This window comes from Scylla paramamosain, chromosome 3 (genome assembly GCF_035594125.1).
Source record: "Scylla paramamosain isolate STU-SP2022 chromosome 3, ASM3559412v1, whole genome shotgun sequence".
NCBI lineage: Eukaryota > Metazoa > Arthropoda > Malacostraca > Decapoda > Portunidae > Scylla > Scylla paramamosain.
This window is the reverse complement of record NC_087153.1, coordinates 13,835,001-13,840,000: the sequence shown is the minus strand read 5'-3', so window position 1 is coordinate 13,840,000 and position 5,000 is coordinate 13,835,001. Positions and strand designations below refer to the sequence as shown.

At 38.7% G+C, this 5,000-nt stretch overlaps 1 long non-coding RNA gene across 1 annotated transcript in view; it reads right to left on the bottom strand.

Annotated features, from left to right (window-relative positions):
- The window catches only part of LOC135090930 (uncharacterized), a 37,222-nt gene extending 32,444 nt beyond the window's left edge, over positions 1-4,778 (bottom strand). Inside the window, exon 1 of the long non-coding RNA XR_010262163.1 lies at positions 4,717-4,778. This is a non-coding gene — a long non-coding RNA (uncharacterized LOC135090930). The remainder of the gene's footprint in view (positions 1-4,716) is intronic.
- Between the last annotated feature and the right edge of the window lie 222 nt (positions 4,779-5,000).

Below are 5,000 nucleotides of genomic sequence, written 5' to 3'. Positions count from 1 at the left end.
CCATGCAACCACTAACACCTTCACCTAAACCACTTTCCTTCGTCCAGTTTGAAAGTAATAACAGAACGCCATATATATATATATATATATATATATATATATATATATATATATATATATATATATATATATATATATATATATATATATATATATATATATTATATATATATATATATATATATATACATATATATATTTTTACATTCTAGACTTGTACAATGTTCATCCATCCTCATCCACTCCGTCATCCACACTCATCCACTCTCATCCACACTCTTATCCACTCTCATCTACTGCTTTTCCAATAAATAATATCGTAGCATTTACATTTTTCATCCTTAATACTCGTACAGCTTTCATCCACCTTCATCCACACTCATCCACTGTTCCACCGCTAAGTAATAAGGTAGCATTTACATTTCTCATTCCAAAGACTTGTGCAGCCTTCATCCACCCTCATCCACACCCTCATCCACACTCTCACCAATATTCATCCACCCTCATCCACACTCATCCACTGTTCTGCCGCTTAGTAAAAAAAGAATGTACATTTTTCGTTGTAAAGAACTATGCAGCCTTCATTCACCTTCACCCACATCCTAATCTACCTAATCTAATTTTACCAAACAGCCTTGCAAGGACCAAAAGGTCTGTTGCTGTTTGACTTTCCTTTGTATTCCTTTGTACCCTGAACCACTCCACCGCTAACACCCACACCTCATCTATCCCACCTTTACCCCCATGACGCATAGACCATCTTCACCCACACCCTCATCCACATCTCCACTCTACCGCTTACACCCACGGCTCACCTGTCCCAGCCTTGCCCCTTGACGCGAAGAGCCTTGGAGGAGCAGCACGTGCACCAGTAGAAGTTAAACATTTGTGGCGGTGCGGTGGGGGATCTCCATGAGCGCTGGGTAATCCTTGCACGAGTTTTCCTGACCACTCCAATTCAAGTGGTGCCGCTGCTCAGAGGGAAATTAACTGAATATGAAGCCTGCAAATTCTTACCTACGTGCGTCACAAACCCCACGCACACGCACACAAGTACCACGCACACCTGTCTCTCCTCCCTGTCCAGTGCTACGAGGCTCAAGGTACAATTCTGCAGCGCTGCGCCACGGATACTTAAGTCTGGATGATGTGAGGCACTGTGTTGTGTCTGCCATGGTTAGATTGGATTAAGTCAGGTAAGGTTAGGTTAGGTTAGAATTTGTTCGGGGTTGTTATGATTATCAGAGGTATAGCAAAGGTTTCGTTCGTACTTCGTGTGTCATAAACAGTTGTCATAATATTTTAAAACATTAATTTGTTTATTTAATCATTTAGTGAGTTATTCAATTTGTTATTGAGTTCCTTAGTTATTTTTATTTACCTCATTTTATTTATTCATTATTTATCTTTTGTTTGCCTATTTTTTTTTCACAAGTAAACAGATGCAAGAAGCACCACACCGTGTTAGCCAGTCACAATTTCCTTAATGTTGCTCGCATAATTATTACAGGCAAAGCAAAGGTTTCATTCATGTCACGCCATTAACAGCCGTCACAATATTTAAAGGAAACAATAATTTTATGTTTTCAGTCTAAAACAAAACGAAATATACAAAGCACCACATTGCTATACAGTAATTTACTTCATGTTTATAATTATCAGAGGTAAAACAAAGATTTCATTCATATTGCATACCATTAACAGACGTCAGACTATTTTCAAAAACCCGTATTTTTTCTTTTTTCCAGAACTAAACTAATATACAAATCCTACATTGTACTATTTGCCAGAGCTACAATTTACTACGTGTTGCTGTAACCATCAGTGGAGGCAACCAAAAAATAAATAAATAAAAAATCAAACTCATATTTCATGCCGTAACCAGCCGTCAGAATATTTCCAGGAAGCAGTGAATTATTATTATTTTTTTTTTTTTTTTGGGTCCAGCAGAGTAAATAGAGGTGGTGGTGCTTGTTATGCCTTTCTGTCTCTGCCCGGCACTGCACGGCTTCAACACATGAAATACAGAGACATATTCTTAAACGCCCTGGTCTCCTTGGCTGCTCAACAGACGAGGGGGACAACTTAGAATATTGGTGTGTGTGTGTGTGTGTGTGTGTGTGTGTGTGTAGTGTGTAGGTATTAAGCTTTCTCTCCCACAATGCCTCCAAGAAACTATAACACAATGCTTTCCTCCTCCTCCTCCTCCTCCTCCTCCTCCTCCTCCTCCTCCTCCCCTCCTCCTCCCTCCTCCTCCTCCTCCTCATTCTTTTTTTGATAATCCTGTCTTATTCTCTCTCTCTCTCTCTCTCTCTCTCTCTCTCTCTCTCTCTCTCTCTCTCTCTCTCTCTCTCTCTCTCTCTCTCTCTCTCTCTCATTATTCCTTCATCCATTCTTTCTCCTTCTACAGATTTTTAGTCCCCGCCTTCATTCTCCTCTTCCACCGCCACCACCACCACCACCACGATCTCCTCCTCCTCCTCCTCCTCCTCCTCCTCCTCCTCCTCCTCCTCGGGGTATAAAACACAAACAATAGCATTGCAAATATTAGTTAAGGCGTATCAGTCAAGGCCACACACACACACACACACACACACACACACACACACACACACACACACACACACACACACACACACACACACACACCACACACACACACAAAACAATGCAGTCACTTCATGCTTCCGTATTCATTATCTTGATTTCTACTTTCAAGCATAAGGAGAAGTGGGGCGGGAAATTACCTTATCTGACCTACGGCGCGTGCGCACACACACACACACACACACACACACACACACACACACACACACACACACACACACACACGCATAACCACACGTACACACACTAAGAGGCATGTGTGTATAAGTTATCCCTGCAAAGAAATGAAAATGTCACCGGTCGTTTTCTTTCCTCCTCCTCCTCCTCCTCCCTCCTCCTCCTCCTTCCCACTCTCTCGGGTTTTGAGGATTGTTTGGGATTTCCTGTTTGTATTTTGTAAGTTTCATTCAGCCTTTGTAGATTTTTGTTCGGCCCTTTGCTTGAGCTTCTGCATCTTTCTGCTTTGTGTATTCCGTGCGTGATGTATCTTAATTTTGAAAGATTGTGAGTCATAATTTTAATAACGTCTTGTAAAACACACGTACTGCTAGCCATGGTATCTCCGTAAACATGTATACGTTTTATTATTCACATTTCTTTTTTCTTTCTTTTTTTTTTCTTAATCTTTTGGTCAGCATGGGAGTTTAGACTCATCGGACCTAGTATATGTTCATCATTCTGTATTCTCTATTCATATTGTTGTAAATTTAACTGTAAGCAATAGAAAATATCAATATCTCTTCGTCCTCCTCCTCCTCCTCCTCCTCCTCCTCCTCCTACTCCTCCTTACTCTTTCAAAACCCCGGGGCTTCAATTCAGACGGCGTTGTTCTTCCACTGAATCTTACTTGCATGCGCGCCGTCTGTAAATGCTGCCATCAGGATCAGCTCATCGTAATACAAAAGCACTGAAGTCTAGACGCAATGCAATGTGTATTAGTCAAAGAGATTTCAAGCTCGTGTGTCTGATCATGAAAACATACGAGGAACGCTTGAAAGAAACTTGTTTATTTATTTATTTATTATTTTTTGTTTGTTTGTTTGTTTGTTTGATTGTTTGTTTTTGTTTGTTTGTTTCCTTATTTTCATTTTTCACTTTTTTTATTATTGTTATTCATTTGTTTATTTGTTTACTTATTTATTTCATTTTATTCATTCTTTTTTTTGGGGTCTTTTTTTACTTATTCATTTATCTATTCATTTTATTTCTTTATGTTACTTTAATTTAATTTATTTTCATATCATTTACTTTTTCTTTTCTGAAACGGCAGAGACAACTCCTCAGCAAGCCCTTTCACACTTCAAACACGTTGTAGGCAGTGGAAATTACGGCTGTTATTTCCTCAAGTTTGAAAATACCTTGAACTAAAACTCCTCTCTGATAAAAAAAAATAGATAAATAAATAAATAAATAAATAAATAAATAAATAATATGTACATGTTTGCATTTTGACTTCTTTTTACTTCCATCGCCATTCGCTCTAATTCTTCTAGGTGAATAGATTAGAGAGAGGGTGTGTGGGAGACTTCTATGGTGTTGCTCTTCTATATAATAATTGGTTTGGGGTTGTGAAATCAGACAGTCTGCCAAGGACCTGAGGGTTTGCTGCTGCTGCTCCTAATCCTTTGTAATCCTCTTCTTGTTATCTCTATTTGTGCTCCACCTGTTTCTCCTCCTCCTCTTCTTCTTCAACAGATTCTTTTCCCTCATCCTCCTCCTTCGCTTGGTCCTCTTTCCCACTCCTGCAACTCCTCCTCTTCTTCCACCACCAACACCACCTCCTTCTTCTCTTCTTCCCCCACCTTTCCTCCTCCTCATCTCCTCCTCTTCCTGCTCCTCCTCCTCCTACGTCTCTTCTCTCACTACGTGACAGAACCCATCGGCCCCTTTAATTCCTTCCCTTAAGGCATCTTGTTAGACGCAGATAGTATCGATGCAACTTCAGACACGAGAGAGAAATACATACACAAAAATGGAAAAGAACATGAGCTACGTACAATACACACACTATACATAATGATAAACAGGTAGACAGACATGTGTTATCCCTCGTGTCGTCGTGCCCAGCTGGTATTACGTTACATTATATTATGTTACGTGTGTACTTACCAGGAATGTTTGCAGGAGATGGTGTTCTATAGGTGTAAAGGTCTTGCTCCGCTACCCACATCTGTAACACGTGGAAGGGAAATAATAGTAACCCAGGGAAATATGAACTGTAAAAAAAACTGTGTTTTATGTATCAATAGGGAACGAAAAAATAAATAAATAATATATATATATATATATATATATTATATATATATATATATATATATATATATATATATATATATATATATATATATATATATATATATATATATATATATATATATATATATATATATATA